Genomic DNA, 27,542 nt, shown 5'->3' on the forward strand with positions numbered 1-27,542 from the left:
AGAGAGAGAGAGAGAGAGAGAGAGAGAGAGAGAGAGAGAGAGAGGGATGAAAGAGGCTGTGGCTATGGGCTTTCATCAGGCTCTTTGTCAAGAGCTATTGCCTTCCTGGTTGGGGTAAGAAGATGGCTTTGTGGCTATTTGCCACACTGATCACCTTCCTCTGCATACGCTCAGTTTGTCAATGTCTTTCTAACGTGGTGTCCAAGGTTGAACCCCATCCACCCAGGACAGAGCAGAGGAGAGCCATCCTTCTGGACAGTCTTGCTTTTGCTTTGCTAATGGAGCCCAAGATCAAATTAGTTTGACTCACATTGAGCTTACACTTCACTGAAACCAACAGGTATTTATCACATGAACTTGAATTTCACATGGATTAGTTACACCTCCTCCATCCTGTTCATTAAAAAAAATCGAACAGAACAGGGCCAAGCCCCAAGAAGGATATGAGAAGGCATCTCCTTCCCTTCTTTACAGGGGTGGAGGGGGATGGAATATGGTTATGGAACACTGCAGATGATGCCACACTTGTTTTTGATACGTTGGTTTATTTTGCTGAACTGTTTTTCTCTGTTCTTTGTTACTAGAGGCAGCTCTCCAGAAGGAGGAGGCAGGGGGGAGAATAGGAGAGACTTTGTCAAGTGCCTTGTTGAAACCCGGCCAAACTATGCCTATAGTATTCCCTTGATCTACCAGTCTTGTAACCCTGTCAAAAAAAATAAATGAGGTTAGTCTGGCGTGACTTGTTCTTAATGAATCCATGCTGGCTTATAGTAATCACCATGTCCCCTTCCAAGTGTTCACAAACCATTTCTTTAATAATCTGTTCTAGAATTTTACCAGGAATCAAAGTCAAGCTCATTGGTATATCAAGTTTGAAGAATTTATCTTCCTTCGAAAATGAGGACAACATTTATCCATTTCCAAATCTCAGGCAATTCTCCCATCTGTTGTCTGTTTACTTGTTTGTTTGTTTTTTTTTAAGATCAGCTCAGCACTCACACTTTTTCTTCTCTCTATAACCTAACCTGTTTGTCTATACCTGGTGATTTGAGCTCATTGAAGGCAGTGAGACTCTCTTATTTTCTTATATTTACTGTGTTTTTCTCTTCAATTTAATTAAAATCATTCAAAACAAGCATTCATTAATCCTACTAGGTGAAAAGATACCAAAACAAAAATGACTTCATCTCAGCACTCAAGGATTTGCACTGTATACTTCCCAATCAAAAAAAAAAAGTCTTGTATGTGTTATTGTTATTATTGTTTTTTCCTTTGTTCTCAGAAGACCAGGACATCAGGGAGGTAATGCCATGACATGCCAATAAATTGAATTTAAGTGAGGGAGAGCTGTACAAAGTCACCAGCCTCACTTTTGCCTCTGGAGGCATCTGGGTCCAGCGGCCAGATATAGATCAGGATGACTGGAGTTGGCCCCAGATGCAGTGAAAGATCTCGGCCTTTTTAAACCTTTAACCTGTTAAAAGTCTTTTAAGAGGTCTCAGTTTGACTGAGGCAACACCTATTCAGTGATTAAAGCTAAGTAAGAAATGAGGCAGAGGATGGCCTTTTACCTAGTCAAAAAAAAAATCAGTTTGGGAGGGGAAGACTCTCAGGGTTTCTGGCCAAAACAGAAACAATGCTATTTACATTCACCCTGAGCCAATCAGGGCCCAAACAATGACCAAGTGGGGTTTTGGCATGGCACCTACTGTTGGCCAATAAATGGAGAGCCAGAGTGATTATTGTGTGTATGCATATGTGTACATATGCACATTTATCTTCCTTCGAAAATGAGGACAACATTTATCCATTTCCAAATCCCAGGCAATTCTCCCATCTGTTGTCTGTTTACTTGTTTGTGTATAACATATAAACACATGTATATATGCAGGTACCCCTATGTGTTGTTTCCTCCAATAGAAAATAACTTTTTAAAGGGTTTCTTTTTTGCTTCCCCCAGCACTGATGTCAGTCACAGAGAAAGCACTTGATAAATTGCCTATTGATTTACGTAACAGAAACAAAATCAAATCTGAGCAGTTTTGCTTTTTTCTGTTCTCCTTTATTGTCCTCCCAACCACGGCTCTTATTCTTTCTTTGTTCTCACTTTTGGGTCCAATATAGCTTTTTTTTTTAAAGTCCTTTCTATTGTCATTAGCATTCTTCCACAGCCTCAACTCATTCTGGCCTTTAACTTTCCTGGCATTATTCTCCAAGACTCCACCACTGTTTTGTATTCATACTCAGTTACCTTCTCTTGTTTCCCTCTTCCATTCTATCTTTTTTAAAGACTGAGTTGGTGGATGAGTTCACTGTGAGACATATCGGTCTCTTTAAATAGCTTCCCCTTTTCTTCTGTAACAAAATCATTCATGTTTATGTCTTCAAAATTTCATTCTTAGTAGCCTTACATTCTTCTTGAGCCAACTTCTCTTGTAGAATCTTGAGCCATGGAACCCTACCCTCTTTTCTCGTAACTCTGAAGTTTGTTCTCCTAAACTCTGATGTACTCATTGGATTATACCTTGTTTCTCCCTCTTTACCCACTTAGCACAAATTCTAAGATGAAATAATCGCTTTCTTCCTAAATTCTAATTATTTCTATTTAATCAACCATTTCATCTTCATTGCATTTAATAAAGAGTTGGTTGATTGGCTAGATATTGGATAGAAACAGGTGCAGTCGTTGTTTCTCTAATCACTTCTTCCACATGTTGGGTGAAATTATCAACAAGGCAAGTCAAGAATTGAATAAATTGAGCAGAGAGAGATGGCCAACAGATGCTTGGATAGTTAAGGTCCCAATCACTACGATAGCCTGCCTCAATGCCAGTTTAGTGATTCCCTTCTAGAATTCGTCATCCATTCTCTTCTTCAGGCAAAGTTTTCTATAATATGTTCCCACTACAGTAGAACTTCTATCCCCTTCTCTTACTATCGTTATTCAAATTCCCTCCATAACACTTCCTGCCTCTGGGCTGCATGACTACATGTACGTTGTAAATAGGATGCCCATCCAGGTAATGACCTCTGATGTCCCTTCCCACTCTGAAAGTCTGCAGTTGTGGTCCTGTGGTTAGAGCTGCTCAAACCTTTTACCCAGCTCCAATGCTTCATCCCCTCGGCATCACCCACCAACCAAATGTCTCCTCTTTGTCCCAGGCCTAAGGGAAGACTCCTTCTTGTTGCCAGGATCAGAAGGACAATTCATTTGGTCACACTCACGAGAGTCCAAGCGCTCCCTGCATCCTTCTCTCTGTGTGCTGGTTCCTTCCTGTCCAGCTGTTCCTATTCCCGGGGTCAGAATGCAATCAGCACTTTCAACCCAGAATACATCTGGCCTTTGGAGCAGTATCTACCTTACCTGCAATGGATCCAGTCTGAATCTTCTCCCATGGGTCCATTTAGCTATTCAAGACCCATATGCTAGCCATTACAGGGTTCAAGGATAATCACTTAGCCCTAGTCTATTGACCTTCCTTGGGTTTTTCTATGCTGACTGGCTAGTCTGAAAGAAAGATTCCTATAAATAGTGGCATAACAATTATAATCTTAATAATGGTAATAGCTAATATTTACACAGTGCTTCACTGTTTGCAAAACAACTTGCATGTATTATTTCATTTGATCATCACAAGAACTCTCTGAAGTAGGTACTCTTATGATGCTCATTCCACAGATGAGAAAATAGAGGGTAAGAGCATTTAAGTTACTGCGTGAGCTCAGGTCTTCTTAACTCTAAATGCTGCACTCTGTTATTATTCCTACCTTTGTCACTAAATCATTGTATGACTTAGGGAAGTTGCTCCCATTCTCTGGATCTCGGTAACTGATTTTTTCTTTTAATCTGTAAAAAGGAGAGGGGACAATGATTGACAGAGTGCATCCCGGTTTTTACAATTGGTGATTCTACAATGATGCGTCTTATGGTAGTAGTTTTCTACCTAGAAAGGAGTAAGACCGGAAAGAACTCTCCTCACAGGGTTTGACTCCTGGGCAATAAATCCTTACCACCAACATCATTGTCGTCTTCTTGACCACCATCATCTTCATCACTATCAGACAGGCAACTGGTGGCTCAGTGGAGAGAGCACTGATCCTGAAGTCAAGATAGACCTGAGTTCAAATTTGACCTTAGACCCTGAGTTCAAATCTGACCTTAGTTAGACACAGCATCTGTGTGATTCTGGGTGAGTCATTCAGCCTCTGTCTGCCTTAGAATGGGAATAATAACAACAGTTACCTCCCATTGTTGTGAGGATCAAATGAGAAAATATTTGGGAAGCAATTTGCAAACCTGAAAGTCTATGTAAATGCTATTTATTAATATTAAAGGGACTGGCTCAGAGTTGTACAGCAAACAACACCTAGTCCAAATCATTCATTTTTTTTTTTGCCTTTTTGGAGGGCAATTGGGGTTAAGTAACTTGCCCTAGGTTACATGGCTAGTTTTTTTGTGTGGGTGTTAAGTGTCTGAGGCTGGAACCGAACTTGAGTCCTCCTGATTCTGAGGCCAGCGCTTTACTCACTGAGCCACCTAGCTGCCCCCGAGTCATTAATTTTTTAAAAACACATTTTAAAAGTTTTTAATTTGTTTAGGTTTTATACTCTTTATTTTTCTTTCTTTTTTCTTTTTTGGTCATTAATTTTTATAGATAAGGAAATTGAAATCTAGAGGAGGAAAATGACTTGTCCAAGGTCACAAATATAAATAGGTAAATTAAATCTGATTAAACATAACTACTTCATTTGTTGTACTAGTGTACTGAGCCCCAGAGAGAGTAAGTTACTTGCCCAAGGACAGCCAGTGATCTAGTAGTAGAGTGAGGCACAGAACCCAAGTTTTCTTATTCCTGGTACAGGGCTGATTGTATTACGCCATATTGATTCTAGGAACTAACTGTTCACCCCCTTCTATGGATGGGAGTCATGGGCAACAGAGCCAGATTAAATAAGATTCATTTGAATCAGGATACAGTAATTTGGGTTAATGACAACCACATGCTTTATACTGCTTTATAAGATTTATTTCAGGAACATATGTTTCTCTCCATGAAGCTGAATCAGGGTGAATGCCACCAAATGGGAGAGTGAATGTTGCTGCTCTCTGCAACCACCTCTAAGCAAGAATAAACCACTGTTCCATAGCCCTCAAACACTCAACAACATCTCAGGCCTCTAGGATCCTCACTTTTGCCCATGCTTTATTCTGCCCACACTAGGATTGCTTAGAGATCCGTGACTGGTGCACTGTGACTCTGTGGAAACTTTGAATTTATGCTGACCTTGGCTCTGATAATTACAAGCTTTGTGACCTGGGGCTACTCTCATCTGTGAAATGGGTACATCAAATAATCCTCATGGTACCTGTTTGACAGAGTTGTCATAAAGAAAGAACATTGTAAAGTGATACAGAAATACTGTTATTGTAATTGTTGGTTTAGGGAACATTTCAGGTAAGGAACTCCCATGATTTTGCTTACACACTCATCCATCAACTTGTGCAAATGATCTGGGAATTTCCCTTTGTGGTAGTTATGGTTATTTGTTTATCCCTGGATTTGTAGGGTAGACCAGGGGAATGTCAGGTCCTTCTCAGAGACTACTCATAGACTACTACTCAGAGACCACTGGCCAGAGGTAGCTAAGAGGTATAGTGGATAGAGAATGCTGAACCTGAAGTGAAGTAGACCTGAGACCAAATCCACCTTCAGACATCTACTGTGACCCTGAGCAAGTCACTTAACCACTTGATGATAACCGGATGATAGAGATAATAGCAGTACCTGTCATATTAGTATGAGGACTGGATGCACTAGTACATGTAGAGAATTTATATCATAGAACTTAAAAAGCTACATAGAGGTCAATTTAAAGAGAGAGAAGTGAGTTGGTGTTATTTGAGTGTGGTGATCCAGCCAATGGGGGACACCTAGGCGGTGCGGTGGATAAAGCTCTAGGCTTGGAGTCAGGAAGACTCATCCTCATGAGTTCAAATTTGGCCTCAGATATTTGCTAGCTGTGTGACCCTGGGCAAGTCACTTAACCCTGTTTGCCTCAGTTTCCTCATCTGTGAAATGAGCTGGAGAAGGAAATGGCAAACCACTGTAGTATCTCTGCCAAGAAAATCCCATATGGGGTTGGACGCAGCTTGAACAACAACAAAATCCTTCCTACCCAGAAGGTCAAGGGAATTTAGTGATTCTAAGCCCCTGTAGGGAACATTCTACAATGACAGTTAAAGGAACAGTATACAGAAATTTCAGGGATTGTGTACAAAAGAGTCTAGGTCTAGAGTAGACATGGGGCTTTTTCTTCCCCCACCTATGACTTATAAAACAAAACTCCCAAGCCAGTTGGCAAATGCTCCCAAAGCATCCTTGAGGTTATTCCTCCATAATGGATAGAGTGGCATCTTTTTTTGCAGGGTGAGGAGTGGAGGCAACAAGAAAAGATAAAGACTCTAACTTAGCTACACAGTCTGCAAAGGTTAGTATTCCACTATCACTTGCCCCTCTCTCACCTCTTAGGAGAAGAGACTAACTGTAAAAACCTGAATCCTGCAGTCATCACAGAATGACCTAGAACTCCGGTTGCTGGATTTATAGAATTTCCTCTGTCAGAAAGATTTAGGAAACTCAGGAGAGGAGTGTGAAGTTGGGTGCTGTCCCCAGACCCATCTCTAGGGGCACACTGTCCTGGCACCCACCCTCCCAAAGGAAAAGCAATTTTCCAGGCTACAAGGAAGAAGGGAAGAAAAGAGTCCTGCACAGCTGTTAGCAGCTGGCTCTGCTCTGTTTTCCTCTTCTCAGCCCAGCTTAGTTATTTTAGTAGACCCCATGGTGAAATCAGTGTGCAGCACCTGAGGTTTATGGGACAATTCTGTTGCCTAGTTGTTCCAGAGAAAACAACTTCTCTGATGGAAGGAAAAGATAATTGGTTCCATCTAAGAGTGTTCCCCTAGAGAACTTTCAAATGAAGAGACATATTTTCCTGAGTCTGCCTGCCTGTTTGCCTGACAAGTGAAAAATTTCTCATATAATCAAATTCCCCCATTTTCCAAATAAGAAAACTGAACCCAAAGTGGGAAATTATTTGCCTAAGGTCACACAGGTAAAATGTGGCAGAGGAGGGATGCAACCAAGGGCTTCTCACTCCAAATCCTCTATTCTTTCCATGACAATATACCAAAAATATTGAGAGATTTTTCATTCTTTCTTCTTATCCTGACCTTCTACCCCGCCCCCACATTAGTTAGAGATTCCCCACACATTTGCTTTAGAGCAGGGGCTCTAAACTTAGGGTCTGCAAACTTGTTCTTTTACACATTTTGATAACTATATTTCAACACAATTTGTTATGTTTGTAATCTTGTATATTTTGCTTTATGCATTTAAAAACATGATTTTTGAGAAGGGCTCCACAGGCTTCACCAAAGTGCAAGAGGGGTCTGGGACGCAAGAAAGGTTGAGAGCTCCTGTTCTAGTGTTTTCATATTAATTTTCTCATTTGACTGTCACAATGACCCTGTGACTGACGTCGGTGGGGGTAGGGTTCATTATGTCTATTTGACAGGAAGTTAGATTGAGTCAGGACCAAACACCAGATCTCAAGACGATTTCTAATCCTGGTTTGATGATCAGCCCTTAATACCACACTGTCTCCCTTGGGGATACAGAGGAGATTAAGGGGGTGAGGGACAACAAGCATGGAAATGAATAGTGATTATGGAGATTTCATTGCCTGCCACAACATGGGGGTGTGTGGGGGTGGGGATAGGGAACAAATCTAGTCAAAGGGAGGCAATTGGGAAAAATCAATCATTCTGGACAGACCTGGAATTTTGCTTCCCCATTCCTGACTATCTTTTCCCTTTAAATGTCCCTTGTTGATACTTTGCAGTTATTTCTGGGTCCTTGTTCTTTTCTTCCTTTCTCTACTGTCTGCCTATCTATCTTTCTATCTGGGTGTCTAGCTCTCTGTCCATTAAACTGTCTGCCTGTCCATCTAGCTATCTGTATATCTGCCTTCCTGTCTATCTATCTAGCTGTTTCTCTGATTCTCCCACTTTCTTTGTTCAGTGAAATTCATATTTATTCTGGTTCTGGCAAAACCTTTAGATTTTTATCTACTTTCTCATCCTTCCTTCCAGGGGAATTTCACATTTAGCTTCAGCCCCCTTTCAGGATTGATTCTTCCCTCCCTTTACCTCCTCTCCCTATAAGCTTATGTTCATTTTTCTTGGACTATATTACCCAGAAACTATCCTAATCCATTTCAATGTGTGATTCTTTCCTGATTCCCTTCCTTTCCACTGCCCACTGATGGCAAATGAAGTTGGGCTTGATGTAGCAAGAAATAGGGAGTTATTTAAAGTTCTTGAGTAGAGGACTGACAAGATGAGATGAATGTGTTGTTGTTTAAGGAAGATTATTCTGGCAGCCTTGTGAGGAATGGGTGGGAGCAGAGAGAAATCAGAAGCAAACAACCTGTTGGAAAGCTATTGCAACAGGCCAGGTGGGTATCGAAGAGCTCCTTTGCTGGGATGGTGGTGGTGAGACTAAAAATGGCCATGGGGGGAGGCATGCATTAGCAAGAGACTGCGGAAGACAAACCAGCAGGATGGACTTGGTGGCTGGCTGATGGGATATGGAGATGATGTTACTCACATTTATTCAGCATTTCAAGGTTATGAGTCAATAGTGTGATCTAACAGCTGAAAAAGCCAATGTGATCTTAGGCTGCTGGTGGTAGTTTAGAGCATTCAATAATCATAGAAAAAACTACTGAGCCGGCTAAAGAACAGGTTTTATTGATAGCAGAGTGGCCATGCTAAGGCCTACAAACAAGATACGGGCTGTGTACACCCTCTGCTTTATTGCTATCCCCAGGACTCCCGTTTGGCCTGACGCCGGCTAGTCAAGTCATACAAACAGGTGGTAGCTGAAATCTAAGAAGGCTACTCATTCTAGGTAATTGATTTAGTCTGGATGGCCACAGAGTTTAGGGGCCTGTGAGGTTTTATACTTAGGTAGATAAAGGGATCAAGGTGCTATAATCTAGGGTGATTAAACCCTAACAATCTTTGACTGTGTCAATCATGAGCAGATCTAAACATAAGGGTTGGGAGAATTCCTTTGGAGTCAGGGCCAACACTCATAAATATTCATCAGTTACTCCAGCTGGCTCTACCTACATAGTCCCCCTTCCTGCCAGATTTTGAAAATTTCAATTCAGTAAGTATTTGTTGAATGCCGACATGGGGGGGTGGGTAGACGAGAGATGGGTGGAGCATTTATGGAGCACTTGCTGTATACCGAGACACTGTGCCAAGCACCGGGGATATAAAAACAAGAAATCAAGGCGGTTCCTACTTTCAAGGAGCTTACATCCTAATAAGGGAAGACAAAACATAAAAGAGATGTGGAGAGTTGAGCATAGGGCAGAGAGTGAGCAGCATAGCTGGACCTGGTCATGAAATAGTAGTATCAGACAGGGACTCACCAATCACAGAGTCGGCCTTATGATGGAATCCTCCTGGGGGACCAGGCAGCCTGTGTGGAGGGGGAGCAGGCCTGAAGGGGAGCCCGAAGTAGAGAGAAGAACATCCCTGAGCTGGTTTCTGGGGATACAAAGATGAAAGTAAAAGTCTTTGCCCATAAGGAGTTTATATTCTACTGAAGGAAAGTTTCACATACACAGTTAAGGGCACACAAAACGCATAGAGTAGAGGCAACTGGAGAATAAGGAAAGAGCTTATGGTACTTGAGCTGAGGGGACATACTAGATGAGGTACTTGAAGGGACCTAGGGACTCTGAGAGGAAGAGGGAAAAGGGAGAGCATTCCAGGAATAAGGAAAATCCTGTGCAAAGAACATGGTGCTAAGAGATGAACTATCTTAGAGAATAATAAGTAAGCTAGGTTAGCTGAAACATTGTGCAGGAGGGAATGTAATATGCAGTCAGTCTAGAGAAACAAATTGGAGCAAAGTGGTGAAGGGTTTTAAATACAAGACAGAAGAGTTTTATTTTAACCTAGAGGCAATAGGGAATCATTGAGTATCCTTGAGCAGGAGAGTGATACAGTCTTTCGTAATATTAATTTGGCAGCCATATGGAGGATGGATTGGAGAGGGGAAAGAATGGAGATAGAGAGACCAATTAAAAGGCTATTGTAATGATTCAGGTTGGAGGGGATGAGGCCTGAGCCTCATGAGACTTGAGTCTCTCAGAGAAGGGAGTGTATTCACAAGATGCTGGGGAGGTAGACTTGGGAGAAGTTGGCAATTTCTTGGATGGGAGGGGGTGAGAAGATTGAAGACATTAACAGGTAAGATATCCAGGGAAATGCAGTCTGGAAGGAAATGATATTCAGCCTGGAGAAGAGAAGAGTAGGAGGGCCAGTGAGATAGCTACCTTCCAGTATTTAAACAGCAGTCATCTGGAATAGGGAGTGACTTTGTTCTGCCTAGCCCCAGGGGGCAGAACTAAGTGTAATAGGCAAGAGTAGCAGATGGGTAGATTAGGCTTAATGTAATTTCCTAACAACTCAATCTCTACCAAAATGGAGGGAGGTGAGTGGGGAAGCAGAAGAGCAATAGATTGGGGTGAAATGGGAAATAAGAGGACCTGTTGAATCCTGGACCTGCTACCCATGAGACTTTGGAAAAGTCCCTTCTGGGTCACAGTTTCTTTATAAAGCTAGGGGTTTGGATTAGATGACCTCAAAGATCCCTTCTGACTTCAAATCTTCTAAGTAAAGTATTTTAACCCCTCTTTAAATATGAGGAAACTGAGTTTCAGGGAAATTTAAGTGGTTTCCTCATGGTCATTCAGCCAGCAAGTGAGATATGTGGGGCTGGAGTTCAGGTCTTCTGATTTTTTCAACCATTTCACACTTTTTCCAAAATAAAAATATGGCAACCCCATGTTGGGAGCTAGTATCAAGGCCCCATAGCCTTCAAGAACCCAGGGGCACTGTCGTGCCACAAGGAGACACCAGAGGGAAGCTCTAGGGGAGACCGCTCCTTCTCTTACTGATGAGGAAACTGAGGCTGAGGAAAGTTACTTACTCTAGTTCCTACAGCTGGTTAGTGGCAAACCCTGCTGGATCTACTGCCCCCGGCCATTAATGGCTTTAATATCTCAATTCCTACTTGGACCCTGCATCTGCCTATGTCCTCCTGCCTGGTCTGGACCTCTGGACATTTGCTATTTGACTCTATATCTGGCCCATCCATTCCAGTTCGACTCGAAATCCTGGACTCTGACCTATGCTTCTTAAGTCCTAGATTCATTGCCTCTGCGCTATTCCTTGATGTTAGTGACCACCAAACATCCTGGTTGTAAATTCTTGCCTTTATCTATGCTGCACCTTCTGCCAGCCTGGCACTTCTAAGTCCTAATCGTTCCCTGCCTGTTCTGTCCTACTAATGCGAGCAGCCTGACAGAGCTTTAAATTCTTCGATGTCTGCCTGATGTCTCCCTATTAGATTGCCAGATCCTCAAGGGCAGGACAGTCTTTTGCCTTTATTTGTATCCTCAGCGCTTAGCACCATGCCTGGAACATAGTAGGCACTTAAATAATTATTGACTGATCATTATCATTTCATTTGATTGAGAGGCCTGGATACTCCCAGACACTAGCATGGCCTGTTGAGGGAGATATTTTGAGCCACAAGCCTTTTTTTTTTTAGAACTTTTCAACTAGGACTATTTATGTTGTGTATATCTATCTACTATGTATATATAATATATGTGTATATTTGTTTAGTGTGTAGTGTGTGTCTGTGTACATATGTATGTATACATAGAGAATATATGTATATATGTGTGTGTTTAGTGTGTTGTGTGTGTATATAAGGAGAGAGAGAAAATTGTGTAATGGGAAAAGCAGAGGTCTTGGAGACAGGAGGAGATTAGTTTCAACTCCTTTGATACCTGAAGGAGAGGTGAGTTACCTTACCTCTCAAAGTCTGGGTTCCTTATCTGTAAAATGGAGCTAATATAAGGGTTGTTGTCAGACTCGAAGGAGATGATGTATTAGAAGAACTTTGCAAACTTTAAAGCTTGTACAAATATTAGCTCTTGTGTTTCCTTTGGGTCTTGAAGGTTCTTTAGTCTTTAACAGTCACCTTTAAAAGTACAAATATCCTAGTGAGAGGTAAGACAGGAAAGGAATATAGAGTGGGTTGCTCTCTGCCCATGACAACTCCAGCTGACCAAGAGTGGGTGGGACCTCCCTGAGCCAGCCCATACTTCCTGCAAAGAGAACGGGAAGATAAGCTGGAGAATTCAGCTTGGACAGGAGCAGTTGAGCAGGGAATGTCAGGTTTGGGGCTTTCCAGAAAACAGGAGACCACAGAATGATGGAAATATTGAAGCTGAGACTTGGAGCCGGAGAAGGTGGGCCGGCCCCTGCCAGCAGGGTGCTGGAAAATGCTCTCCAAATAGGCTCTCCAAAAGGAAAAAATCCGAACTTTTAAGTTTAATCTGAGTAATCGATATATTCTCCATTGCTCTCTTAAGTCTAGACAATCAACTGAACAGTAAGTCAGGTCCCGCTGGGTGTGTTTGCTAGTTTCCAAGGCTTCTAGCTTGAGCTGCCTCCTACACATCCCTGGTTCCTGCATGCTGTCAGAGGTTAGGCCAGGATGGCTTCCAAGGTCAAGATTGTAGATGGAAGAGATCCAGCTGCAAGGAATTATAGAGGGTATCTGGCTCAATCTAACCTTTTACAGACAATACTAATAGCTACCATTTATATAGCACTTTAAGGTTTTGCAAAGTACCTTAAAAATGTCATCTCATTTGATCCCCACAGCAATCTTGGGAGGTTGGTGCTTATTATCCCCATTTTCAGATGAGGAAACTGAGGCAGAGAGAGGCTATGGGACTTGCCAAGGTCACCCAACTAATAAATGTCTGCGGCTGGATTTGAACTCGTCTTCCAAGGCTGAATCCAGAGTTCTATCCATTATACCACCTAATTGCCTTCCTAGAGATCAGAAAACAGATGTAGATGGGTTAAGTGACTTCCTGAAGGTCACACAGGTACCAAATGACAGTGTGGGAACTTAAATCCACAATACTGCACTGTCTGTGGATAAAGCACAAGCCCAGGAGTCAGGAGGACCTGAGTTCAAATCCAGCCTCAGTCACTTACCAGATGTGTGACCCTGGGCAAGTCACTTACCCTGGCTGCTTCGAAAAAACAAAACCAAACTACATAATACTATACCTCCTAAACTTTCTCTGAATTCTTCCTATTTGTCATTTCTTGTGATTCAATAATATTTAATCCCATTCATATGCCACAGTTAATTTTTTCAGTATTTTGACAAGTTCTTTACATATGTCTACTCTGTCCCCTGCTAATGTCTGACCAAGAGTGAGGGTTGGGTCATAACATCACAGGACCTGGAGTTGGAAGGGACAGCTGAGAATGTAGATGGTTAAGTGGTTTAGAGGCTAGAATGCTGGACTTGGAGTCAGGAAGGTGTAGCAGCAAGCACCCCGGGCGTCCTCAGGGTTTGCCGCCAATACAGGTTCTTGGATCTGCTTTGTTAAAGGAAAGCAACTCAAAATGGGTTAACAAGCTTACTTTAATCAGTCAGACATATATCGTTTACCTTGTTCAGGAGAAAAGGTCAGCACCCTGAACCTCAAAGTATACAGGCATAATTATCAAGACAGAAACATCAAGTAGACAGATTTCCAAACTGTCCAACCATTACATCCATACCCAGTCAACATCTGGGTTTCCACATTCTGAGTTTTTCAAAGCCGGAGGACTCTCAACAACGGCTTCCCAGAATTCAGATCAAATCACAGAATACTTCTCAAAGTGAGTCCCAAAACAAAGCTACACATCAGGGCTTATATAGCCTTCTCCTGGCTCAGAGAATGTAACAACCTTATTGACTCACTGGCCAATCAAGAAGTATCTACTGAAAAACAAGCCTCCCACCCCAGGCTTCAGGTGCACATTAGCCTAGGGGCAGGGAAGATCTTTAAAATTTACATTCTTATTACATTGTATCTACTGAAAAACAGGCCTCCCACCCCAGGCTTCAGGTGCACATTAGCCTAGGGGCAGGGAAGATCTTCAAAATTTACATTCTTATTACAGAAGGCCTGAGTTCAAAGCCAATCTCAAGACACTTTCTAGCTGTGTGACCCTGGGTAAGTTCTTTAACATCTGTCTGCTTCAGTTCCCTAAAATGGGACCTACCTTGGAGTGTGGTTGTAAGGGTCCAATGAGATAGTGTATGTAAAAAGCACTCTATAGCACATAGTAGGTGCTATATAAAGTGCTTATTTCTTTCCTCTCCAAAAGTACTTTGCAAACATTGAAGTGCTAGATAAAGGCAAGACCAAATTTGTCATTTTACAGATGAGGAAACATCCAAGATCCTGAGAGGTAAAGGGACGTGCCTAAAATCACAAGATAGCAGTAACAGAGGCTCTCCTAAAAAGACTGCATCATTATCTTCCTCTGTCATAAGATGTCATAGATAATCCCAACCTCTGACCACCCAGTGAAGTGGGCATGAGCTTCCTTTTGCCACTGAAGGAACTGAGGCTAAGGGAAGCAAACGGACTTGCCCAGGGTCACACAGCTTGTAAGTGTCTGAAGCTGGATTTGAACTCAGGTCTTCCTGCCTCTAAGTCAGGATTTTATCTTCTTAGTCACTTAACTGTCTGTGTTTTTGGATGTCCCTTTCAACTTAGGTCTGACCATCTATGATGTAAGAACAGCCCTGTCTCGGTGCCCAGTTCAGTTTCTACAAGCAAATGGCCCAGTGTGCCATCCTGATGGATAGACTTGCTGTTCTCAGGGCAGGACAGATTCTACTGCATGCCGGTGTTCTATGACCTGTGCCCCAGGTAAAGCATCGCTTCCAGAAAATAGACTGATATGGTCTTAAAGAGAACCTGGAGGAAGCAGGTCGAGCAGCTCCTACAGGTCCTGACATTTGTAGTACTCTGGGGACCTGGGTGTTGGATTGGTTGTATAGCTGTGTGTGTGTGTGTGTGGGGACAACAAGGGGAGGTCCTTGTGCCCTATAGGAAGCCCAGAAGGAGCGTGGCCCTGTCAGCCCTTCCTGGTGGAAGGGAGAGCAGCAGGAATCTGAGCCCTTGGACACATGGCCCTGGGTTCTGGCCTCCTGGAGCCAGCCCAGCTGCCAGGATAAAGGGGGTGACAGAGGGCTCCTGCCCAGGGGCCAGCTTTAAGTCCGTTTCCTGCTCAGCTTTGTCTCCCGTTTTTTCTTGTTTGCTATCACACATAAATTCCTCTGACAGGGTCAGTAAAGGGGATGGTGTGGGTGGCAGCGAGCAACCTGCAGCTCCAGCAGCCTGGGAGCCACAGACTGGAGGAAGCAGCTTCCCCCATCCCCAACCCCTCCACCCCCATCACTCATGGGCAGTCTCTCCAGTGGCTGGTCTGGTCCAGAGACACCAATGTTTGTTAAACCCTGCTGTAGCCCAGCCCTGTCTTGGTCACTGCAGGTGGGTGAAGGGAATGATGAACAGATGGAAGAAACATTGACTTTGTTTCCAGAGAGTTCCCAGTCTGATGAAGGCGATACAACTTTGGGTGGGGAGGAGTATAGCAGCAAGCACCCCACGCGTCCTCAGGGTTTGCAGCTACCACAGGTTCTTGGATCTGCTTTGTTAAAGGAAAGCAACTCAAAATGGGTTAACAAGCTTACTTTAATCAGTCAGACATATATCATTTACCTTGTTCAGGAGAAAAAGGTCAGCACCCCGAACTTCAAAGCATACAGGCAGAATTATCAAGACAGAAACAGATCAAGTAGACAGATTTCCAAACTGTCCAACCATTACATCCATACCCAGTCAACATCTGGGTTTCCACATCTGAGTTTTTCAAAGCCGGGGGATTCTCAACAACGGCTTCCCAGAATTCAGATCAAATCACAGAACACTTCTCAAAGTGAGTCCCAAAACAAAGCTACACATCAGGGCTTATATAGCCTTCTCCTGGCTCAGAGAATGTAACAACCTTATTGACCCACTGGCCAATCAAAAAGTATTTACTGAAAAACAAGCCTCCCACCCCCATGTTTCAGGTGCACTTTAGCCTAGGGGCAGGGAAGATCTTCCAAATTTGCATTCCCATTACAAGGAGAAAGGAGGGGAAGGAAGGAATGAGCTCCCTGGTCTGACGGCCCATAACTGAGATAACTGGACATTTTTCTCCTTTACCCTATAGCCTGGTAGAGCGCCTGAGTCCCTGTCCCTCACTTTCGAAGTAAAAGACCTGGGTAGGTGGCGATTCAGAGACACAAACAGGATGTCTGGAGAGCTGGGATAAGCATGTAGGTGGGCACAATGTATACAAGGATCTGAATTAAAATTCTGACTTAGACACCTACTAGTTGTGTGACCTTGATCGAGTCACTTAACCTCTGTCTGCCTCAATTTCCTCATCTGTAAAATGGGGACAATCCTAGTCACCCCATGGGTGTTGTGAGGATAAAATGAGATATAATTGTAAAATGCTTTGCAGACTTCAAAGCACCCTGTAAATACACACCGATATCATTCTCACCCTCTCATCATTACCATTGTTATTTCAGGTGCTGCCCAGGTAAGTCCTCGGTCTAGGAGAGGCCAGGCAAGGGCTGTTGGGGGAGGGTTTGGAGATATCCCTGCTTGGTGAATGCTTGTCACTGACTGTAGACAATGAGTTCCTGGATGTGGTTGTTTTCAGGAGGAGGATGCCCCGGATGCTTCTTTGGAAGACCCCATTATGTAAAGGGCACTTGAGTGTGCTGAGGGCTGGAGAGCCATCTCTCTGGTTCTCCAAAGCCATCACTTACCTGGTCGTATGGTGCAGACTGAAGAGAACTAGCCCCAGTATTCCAGGACCTGAGTTCAAATCCTTATTTTGGCATTACCCATGTGACCTTGGACAAGTCACATAACCTCTGTGTTTTCACATCCTGTAAAAGGAAGAAGTTAGAATTTGAGATATTCTTTTAGAGCCTTCCCAGCTCTGAATCTATCATCCCATGATCCAGATTCAAATTGACCTCTCCTGTTTACTATCCATGCAATGCCAGTTGGCATAATTCTGCCGGGCCTCAGTTCCTTTGCCTGTGAAATATAAAGAAAGAGTTGAATAGGCTGGTCTCTGAGATGCCTTTCATCTCCAGCTCAGTAATACTATGACTTGGATAACTAAGCCTGGCAGGAAGAGTTAGGGGGGGAAGTCAGAGTTAAAAACTCTCCAAAAAGACTGAGGTTTGCTTGAAGGAGGGAGCTGGGAAGTAGGCATCAACAGAGCTTGGTTCTGGTCAGCTCATTTTAGTCCTGGCATCCCAGAGATCTCTGACCCGAGCGACCTTGGGCAGGGTATACATCATCCACCCCTGCCAAAGGGTCCTATTAATGCCTGCCTCAGCTCCTACCTGGGTGTGTATCAGGAAATCTACTTAGAAACTGCTTCTCCTTGGGGAAACTGTTTCAGCTTCTCCAACCCCTAAGGCACTTCTGTCACCTTCTCCTTGGCCAAGTTAATTCCGGTGCCTGTCTCCTCTGCTATTAAAATTCACATCAAGATAAATAACTAATAGAAAAGCTATTTGCTGCTTAATTATTTTTTAACTTAAAGAGAATTCTTCATTAGCCTCGGGGTGACCTGGAAGAGCTTTCTGGTTTGGAAAATGCAGAGCTCCCTGGGTAAGAGAATAAACAAGGAGGTGGGGGGGAACCATATTGCCCCCACTCCAATGCTCCAGTCTCCTTAAGGAAATGGGTATCCTTCTCCCAGAGAATCCACTCTGTCTGAGCTGGGCTACTGCTGCAGGCTGGGGGAACCTAGCCTCAAATGATATTTTTCTGGTATAGAGGAGGGGTCTTTATCCTTTTGAAACTCTGTTCAAATCTAGGTCTGACTACCCATGTTTCCCCGATAATAAGACCTATCCTGAAAATAAGCCCTCCCCTTACTGTGTAAGATTCCTCTAAAATAAGCCCTTCCCTGAAAATAAGCCCTATTGAGATTGCTACTGTAGCGAAGGTGATCCCCTGCGCTACACGCTACATTACAGTACCCTCTGTATGCACCGTCCCCCCCCCCACCCCGTGAAATGCACGCCGCGCTCCGAGCTGCATCCAATCAGAGCTGCAGCAGTGAGCATCCTGTTCTTCCCCAGTGATTTGCTTATTGAATAAAGGTACATTTTTTTGTTCACATTTACCTGTTTATTAAAATTGCTGTCAATGTTCATTAAAATAAGCCCTCCCCTGAAAATAAGCCCTCTGGTGTTTTTCTGTCCAAAAAAATTAATAAGACAGTGTCTTATTATCGGGGAAACACGGTGTGTCACCTCCCTACTCGATAAGCTCCAGGGGTTCCCTATTCTGTGCAGGATCAAATGGAAAGTCTTTTGGAATTTGAAGCTCTCCATGATTTGGTCTCATCCTGCCTTTCCACTTTTTATGCTTTACTCCCCTCCATGCTCTTGAAGACCCAGCAATTTTGGCCCCCGGAATATGACCCTCATTTCCTGTCTCAGGGTTTTCCCTCCTGCATGGAGTGCCTTCCTTCCTTCCTTCCACTTCCTGACTTGCCTGGATTTCTTCAAGCCTCAGATCAAATTCCACCTTCTGTAGGGGCTAGAACTTTCCCCATAAGGTCTCTTTTCACCTACATTATATGTTGTCCCACCCATGTTCTACTGTGGGGTAGGTAGCCTACTTTCACCTTCCTTTGTATCCCACTGCTTAGCATGGTACCTGACACCTAGTAAGGGCTTAGTACACCCTGGCTGATTGATTCATCATGACTTTCCTCAGAGTGGGACATGGCTGTGTTACCTTGGATGAGGTCCTCAAAAACTGAGCCTCACCTTCCTCAAATCAAATCAAGTCAATACGGAGGCATGAGGGTAAGTGCTGGGAATGGAAAGAAAGGGAAAAAAAATCATCCCCTACCCTCAAGGAGTTCATTGTCTAACGGGAGAGCCAAGTAAACAAGTATGTATAAACAAGATACAAAAAGATACTGAGATAATCATGGAGGAAAAGTACAAGATTAAGGAAGATGGGGAAAGGCTTTAGTGGAAACATAAAGCAGGCCAGGGAAGCAAGTAGGTGAGGATGAGGAGGGAGAGAGTTCCAAGCAGTGAAAATGCAGGGGATTAGAAGACAGAACGTGATGTGCAAGGAATAGCAAGGAAAAGGAAAGTGTAAGAAGGTTTAAGGAAAGGTGGGAAGGGGTCAAGTTAGGAAAGATTTTCAGAGCCAAACAGAGGTTTTATATTTGATACAGAAATAATAAGGAACCAATGGGGTTTGTTAAATAGGAGGGAGGGGGTAACATGGTCAGACTCATGCTTTAGGAAGATCATTTGACAGACATCAAAGGCAAAAGAAAGTGTAGAGCTGAGGCAGGGAGACTTGCCAGCAGAGCAGCTAGTGCAATAACCCAGGTATGAGACAAGGAGGGCTTGGATGAGGGTGAGGACAGCGTCAGAGGAAAGAAGGGGGCAGATATGAGGTGTGTGCAACAGACTGGATATGGGGAGTGAGAAAGAACTCGGGAGAATTGCCTAAGACACCTGGAGCAGAGATCATGCCTCTTCTTCTTAAGCAACGGTGTCCAGAGGCAGAAAGTCCTGAGTTCAAACCCAGCCTCAGACACTCACTATCTGTGTGACCCTGGGCAAATCCCTTTACCTCTTTTTGCCTCGGTCTCCTCAACTGTACAATGGGGATAATAGCACCAGTCTTGCAGGGTTGTGAGGATCAAGTTAGATAATACTTCTAAAGTGTTTAGGATGGTGTCTGTTACATAGGCACTAATACATGCTAGTTATTATTTCATCATCATCATCATCATCATCATCATCATCATCTCCCCCTGAGCTGGGGCGAGGGGGGGGGGGGGGGCTCAGTGAAGAACAATACCCAGTCATTCTGCAGTAAGACAGAATGCTGATTCATCTGAGTTTGGGGCTGGGCTTCCCTGCCCCGCAAGAACAGGGAAAGATTCCTTACTGGGGGGAGGTTCTTGGGGTTGTCCTGAGTGGAAGATCATCTTCCCTAAAGTGGAGAGCTGGGACACATGGGGTGTGACAGACAAAAGAGAAAATCAAGTTGAAGCTGGGCCTTCAAAGAGAATCTACCTTTCCTAGTCTGGGGCTTGAGCAGAGCCAATTAATCTTTCTTTATTGACTTTTTAGTCAGAGAATAGGTTAATGATGCCCACCTCCTGATATGGACTGGTTGCTGTGTGGGTGAATCAGCATTGCACAAAGTGAGAGGCTTCCAGCCTGACTTAGTCTAGCTTCAGCCACAGCCTGAAATTTCATCACAGGATCATATATTTAGAGCTGGAAAAGACCATTGAGTCATCTCTCTCATTTTGCAGGTGAGGAAACTGAGGCAGGAGAATTTGCCGTGCTCCACACTCCAAGCTTCAAGCCCAATATTCTGCTATCTAGGGACTGAATCTTAGTGTTTGACCTCTTCCTAGACATAGGTTGTCTCTTTATCCAGACATCAGAGTGACCCCAATCCCATAGATTAAACTCCTAATTCTGACTACAAGCTAACCTCTGATGCTTACTCTCTATGTGACCTTGGACAAATCCTTTAACTTACTTGGGCTTTGGTTTCCTGATCATTGCTGATTAATCTTTAAAATAGGGGGATTAACCCAGACCTCTGGGGTCCTTTCCAGGTTTAAATCCATGATCCTATGATCTCTAATCTAAACTTCAGACTTGGTCCCTAACATCAGGCAAAGCCTCTAACCTGGCCACAGGTAACCCCTGGGCAGGGTTACAAGACCCTGGCCATAGGTTTGATAGAACCATTTTACAAATAAATGTGTTGTCAGTCATAGTTAGGGGACTGAGGACCACCCCTGCTGCTGGAGGCAATTCAAAGCACATGTCCCACTGTGTCAGAGACGTGATTACTATACAAAGGACTTCCCCAGCTGACAGTCGGGGGTGGGGATGTGGGGGAGGTGAGTTTCGTCTGCAAAGCCCTCTGTAAGCAGATTGTGCATAACAAATCTGGATCTCAGTCCTTGGACATTCCCAGGGTACCCTGAGCCACGAAGACATCCCCATGTATCTAGAGGTTTTCATTCCCAGGTACACTTGAATGACTTCCCAAGGGTAGGGGTAGGGAGAAGAAGCTATGAATTCAGGGACAAATGCTGGAAGTGAAGGAGCCAGCCTGGACTTGTTTCTGTCCTCTGAGAGAGAGAACAGAATCTATCCTAATTGTCAGAGCAATTCTGCTCTGAGTAGGGCAGCAGAGAAAGCACAGGAATTGGAGCCCAAGGAGCGTATTTTTCCAGTCTTCTTTCCCCCCTCCAATTTATCCTGTGTATGTATGTAGTCATTTGCACATTGTTCTCCCCTATTAGAGGGTAAATTCCTTGAGGGCAGATTTCGCCTTTCTTCATATCCACAGTGCTTATACCTCCTGGCATAAAGTAAATGCTTCAAGGGGCGCTAGGTGGTACAGTGAATAGAGCACTGGCCCTGGAGTCAGGAGGACCTGAGTTCAAATCCAGCCCCAGACACTTAACACTTAACTAGCCGTGTGACCTTGGGCAAGTCACTTAATCCCAATCGCCCTCCCAAAAAAAAAGTAAATGCTTCATAAATGCTCCTCCACTGCCTGGTTAACACATTCCTTGCAAGGATATGTTGTAGACATGATGTATTTTGTTATCAGCTAGGAATTTGACAAAATGCCTCACAACGTCTTTTTGTACAAGATGGAGAAATATAGTCTGGAAGGTTGTGCCATTAGGGGAATTTAGTGCTGGCTAATGTCAACCTGGAAGGAGACATCTAATGGCATACCATAACATTCTATCCTGTTCAACATTTAAATGAATTATTTGGGTGAAGTCATAGAAGGCATCTGTATTAAATTTGCAGATAATACAAAGCCAGGAGAGACAAATAAGATATTGAATGATGGAATCAAGATTTGAAAAACATCTGGATAGTATGGCAAAATATGCCAGGAAAAAAATTAACAGGATAAATGTAAATGCCTGCCTGCACTTTCAGTTTTCAAAAATCTCCATTAAATACAGGGTGGATCTTACACAGTTCTTAGGAACAAAAATGTGGGGAGTCAACACCCATGACTCAGAAGTCAAGAAAACTAAAATGACCTTTGTTGCATAGATAGAAATAGTGTCAAATAGAAAGAGATAAACTCATCCACCAGCCTCTGTGCTGGGCAGACCACTTGAGTGTCTGGTCCAGTTCTCCAGAGACCTCATGACAAGAGAGACATTGATAAGCCTGAGCTTGCCCAGAGGAGGAAAGCCAGGATGGTAAAGGGTCCAAAGAACATAATAACGATATTAATTGTTTTAATCACTTGACATTCCTATAGTACTTTATAGTTTTCAAAGCATTTTTCCATACATTGCCTCATTTGATCCTTACACCAACCCCTGAGAGAGAAATAGGGCTAGATTAATATCCCTAGTGTAGAATTAAAGAAACAAACTTGGCAAAATTAAGTGACTTGTATGATGTTGCTTTGGACAAAGCTAATAAATATTTAAGCTAGGACTAGAACTTCAAGGCATTCATTCATTCATTCATTCAGTCGGTCAACAGGAATTTAAGACTAACACTTGAGTGCCAGGTGCTGTTCTGGGTGCTGGGGACACAAGGGGAAAAAAACCAAAGCAGTCCCTAATCTGGCTCTTCTAGTGGGAGAAACAAACAAAAGACAAAGATACACAAAGGAAGCACAAATTAATGGGAGAGGCAGCAGGATGTTAAGGATGGGGGCTGAATTGGGAGACAGGAGCATCCATTTTCAAATACTCCACCTCTGATGCTTACTAGCTGTATGACTCATGAGCAGATGACTTTACCTCTGTTCCTCAGTTTCCTCATCTGTAAAATCTATGATCCTAATTTATCTTTTGACTGCAGGTCTGGCTCTCATTTCACTTCTTTCTTCCTGCCTTTAACCATGTCTTAAGGAATATCATTGGGGGAGGGGGAGGATAGAAAACTTAGAGAAGACACTAGTGCTGTCTCAAAATATCTGAAGCAAAGTCATGTGGAAGAGGAATTACACATCTTCCATGTGACTCCAGAAGGTAGAGTTAGGACTAGTGAGAGGAAATTACAGGAAGGAAAATTTTGGCTCAATGGAAGGAAGGACTTCCAATTAGAGCTGTCTGAAAATGGCTGCCTCATGAGGTAACAGTTTCCTCAGCATTGGAATAATTGAGTAGAGGCTGCATACCACCACCCCCTTCCATCCCTGGTCAGGGAGAGGTTACAGAGGTCATTTCTGTATAGAGTGGAAGGGGTGGGAAAGGGTAACTTCTGAGGTATCTTTCAGCTTTTGGGGGTCCATGAGTCAGTGATTCATAGGTCCCTCAATTCTGAGCAACCTGCAAAAGTGGAACTGGTCTTTGCTGTCCGATCAATAGTTCCTAAGTAGGTCACCTGAGATGTGGAGTGGAGCTGTAGCTCAGGTGAGCTACCCCCAGACTAAGGGCCAGACCTCTCTCTGCTGAGCCAGCCTGACCCACTGGGGAATCACTGGCTTGCCAAGTCAGTTGAGTGGAGAAACTCAGGGAGGAAAGGAAAGGGGAGAAGATTTTCATCTTTGTCTGGGTGAGGTCCTCCAGCTAAAGGAATAGCTTGTGGCTGCTCCATACCTTCAATAAAGGCAAATGACATCTGATTAATGAGATGATGGCCTCTGATGACTTCTCCCAGCTGCCAATCTCAAAGCACTTCAGCAATGCTCTCAACCACAGAAGCTGAGTCAAGGGCTGACCCTGTACAAATTTATAAGGTCCATAACATTTCATATTTCCTGCATCCTCTATTCACCCACAACCATCTTATTATCCACCTTTGCTTCTGGGAAGGATCAACCTCATTCTCACTGAAATGTGAGACACAAAATCCCTTCATCCCGAGAGGTTTCAATTACAAGAGGAAAGTCTAAAAGGGCAAAGGTGAAACCAACAGGAAGACGCTCAAATTGGGGAATGACAGGCACTGTGACAGACTAGTGGGAAAGAGACCTTTAGGCAGGGACAGCCTTTGTGCCACCCCTTCCTTCCCATCATGTAGGCTCCCCTCCACTTTTCCTGCTCTCATTCTTTCAGTCACTTGCCATCATTCTGTTTCCCCTTGGTTCTTTGAATTTTACTTTTGCTCTTGAACATGAAGAAACAATCATAAGGTCATAGGATAAATGATTTAGGACTGGAAGGGATGTAGAGCCCATCTAGCCCAGTCCCCTCATTTTATAGATTTGTAAATTAAAACTCAGAGAGGCTAAATGTGACCTAGTGATGGTCACACAGCTAGTAAGGGTCCGAGGCAGATTTTGAATTTGAATTTGAATCCAGATTTTTCTGACCCAAGCTCAGTACTGTATCTATCCACTATGCCATGCTGCCTCTCCAATCAATCAATCAATCAGAAGTTCCCAGTTAAGTGTCCTGCTATCTTAGGAGATATATTGTGAGAATTGATGCCTGGAACCAGACATCCTTCTGCCCCCAGGCTCTCCAATATATACCTCTTCTACACACAGAGCTGTCTCCGCGTTGCACCCTTCTTACCCTTCTCTCTACAGTTTTTTCATTGTTTCCCCACTTCAATGCCTGGAATGCCCTATACCTCTTCTCTGACTATTCCTCTAACTATCCCCAAGGTCAAATCTGTCTTTCAAAGGATCTAAACTCAATTGTTCCCCAAGGTCCAATTTGAGGGCCACCTCCTTCCTCAGGCTTTCCTTAACTGCTCCTCTGAACTTCTCCAAAGTAAAGGAACCCAGTGTCTTCACAGACAACATGGTGATAGAGTATATCAACACTTGGGTGGCTTCATACTTTAAGTAGAGGGGAGATAATTATTATAGAGGAAGCTGCACCTCAAGACTGAGTTTGAGATTAGTTCTCTACTGCTTCCTGGGGTCTTGGAGCTAGGCCTTGAAACCCCTCATCTCACTGCTCAACTCCTATGGGCAAACCCTATGGAACAGAATAGAAAACCATCTATTAAGTGCTCACTCTGTGCCAAACATAATGCTAGGCATGGTGTCAAGTAGAAAAATGAGATAGTTCTTGTTCTTAATGAGCTCACATTCTCATTAGGAGATACAATACATATAGAAGGATTCACCTTCAGGCTGGTTTTCTCTAGGGTTCTTGGCCAAAACGTTGAGGTCCAGGGGTCGTATGGGAAACCCCTTCCTTGGACTTTCCACTCCTTTCAGAAGACTTTGATCCATGGCACACATAAGCATCCAAACACATCCAAACTTTTTCATTTCTCCTAGTCCTTGACCCCTTCTCTATGGCCTGCTTTTTTCCTTTCACCCCTCCTTCTATAGTCTATTTTGGCTTTCCCTGGGGACTCCTCCTATCAGAGAAAGCTGGGTTACTTATCTGAAACGCCTGCCTTCCACATACCATCCTATCCCCACACCTATATCCACAGGAGTTGTGCTTTTCTGGAAGTATTTTAAAAGGAAGAGGTCCTGGGAAGGGTCAGCTCTATCTCCCAGTCTGAGAGGTGTCTGGAGCTATAGAAAAGGGAGGTCACAGATGAAGTGGGAGAAAGGCCAAAGAATCTACCCAAGAAAGGAGGTGAATGCTGCCTGATAAGTGGTGGCCAGGCTCCCCGTCTAACAAGTGTCCAGCCTTCTCATCCGAGGTGTGGGCTAAAGATGAAGATAAAAAGCCCAGCTGAGAACTTGGATTCCTCATCTTGGTTTTGTCTCTGACTATGTGATTCTGGACAAATCACTTACCTTCTCTGGGACCATTTTCTTGGCTGTGAAATAAGAGTGTTGGGTAGACTGTCTCCAGACTGAGGGAAGTGATATTTTTACTAGACTGAAGGAGGTGATATTTTTACTATACTGGGTGCTAGTCAGACATTTAGAATATGCCCTTTGTTGCTGATCACCATATTTTAGGAAGGACATTGACAGGCCAGAAAGAATCTAGGGGAGCATAACTGAAATGGTAAAGGGATTGGAGACTAGGTGGCACAAGGATTAGTTAAAAGGACCTGAGGATAGATGACTTAGAGAAGAGTTAACTGAGAGGGGACCAGAGAGTTGTCATAAGAACTAGTAGACTCATTCCCACTGGGCTCCAGAGCAGAGGGCTCTAGGACAAGTGACCAGTGAGAAGAAAAATTAAGGAGGCAGGCTTGATTTCAACATAAAGAAGTAGGTCTTCAATTAGAGTTACTTGAAAGGGAATGGACTGCTTCATGAGATAGTAAATTTTTTGTCATTGAAGGTGTGGCATAGTTGAACTTAGACTCAGGAAAACCTGGATTCAAATCCTGTTTCAGACATTTATTAGCTATGTGACTCTGGGCAAATCACTTAACCTTTCTCTGCCTTATCTTCCTCATCTGTAAAATGAGAAAGTTGGACTCTGATGGTTTCTAAGTTCCTCTGAAGTTCTAAATCTATGACCCTATAAATACAGGCTAAACAACCATTTATCAGGGGTGTAAATCAGGTAAAGGGGTTGGACTGACTGGCCTCTGAAGTTCCTTCCAACTTGGAGATGTTGTGAATTTATAAGTAGCCTCTTCTGGGACTCCCAGTGGAAGTAATCTATGGAAAAGTTCTTCAAGAGGGAGAATCAAGATTGTATTTCCCCTCCCTCTCCAAGTTGACCTAACTTGTTTTCAGTGAGTCAACAAACATTTATTAATCACCTGCTATGTGCCAGGAATGGAGCTAGATGCAGAAGATTACAACAACAACAAAAATGAGATAATTCCTGCCCTCAAGGAGCTTACATTCTGCAGGGATCTTCCCAGGATACCAGATCCCTGGGCTGAGTCAGTCAGGAGTTCAGACCCCTAATACTCCTTTCTCCAGGGAAAAAGACAGAGTGCCTCTATTATCTTCTAGGGGCAAAGACCCTACTGCTTCCTGGGGTAAAGGGAGGAGGGCTTCCTGAGGCGCAGTCATGTCTATTGCATTCCCCCAGTTATCTGGCTTTTAAAACTTCCTATAGATTAATTTATCACATCATAGGTTTAGATGTAAAAGGACTTTTGGGGCCATCTAATCTAATGCCCTCAATTTACAGATGAGGAAACTGAGGCTCAGAGATTTGTTCAAGGTCACATGAGTTATAAATGGCTGAACTGGTCCTCTGACTTAAAGTCTAGCTCGTTTTCCAGTGGCACCTCACTGACCTTCAGCCAGTCTCCTCATCCCCAAGGAGAAGCTAGCTCCAGTAAGGGATCAGCCTCCTAGACTGATTTTTGCTTAAGGCAAAGGGTGTGGTGGTGGGGAGAATGCTGACATCCTCTCTTCCCAGCTCTGCTACTAATTCCCCTGGTGATTTTGGGCCAACTGCTTTCCAGCTCTGGCCTTCATTTGCTTCTGTAAAATGAAGAAGTTGGACTAGGTGAACGATCTCTAAAGTCCCTTCCAGCTGTGACTCATCTAGTCTATGCTTCTGTCACCAAGGACTTTGTTTCAAAATGGGGGTGGGGGGG

Source organism: Petaurus breviceps, unplaced genomic scaffold, assembly GCF_028583685.1.
Source record: "Petaurus breviceps papuanus isolate PSGF00001 unplaced genomic scaffold, PetGlider_PUasm1.0 90825, whole genome shotgun sequence".
NCBI lineage: Eukaryota > Metazoa > Chordata > Mammalia > Diprotodontia > Petauridae > Petaurus > Petaurus breviceps.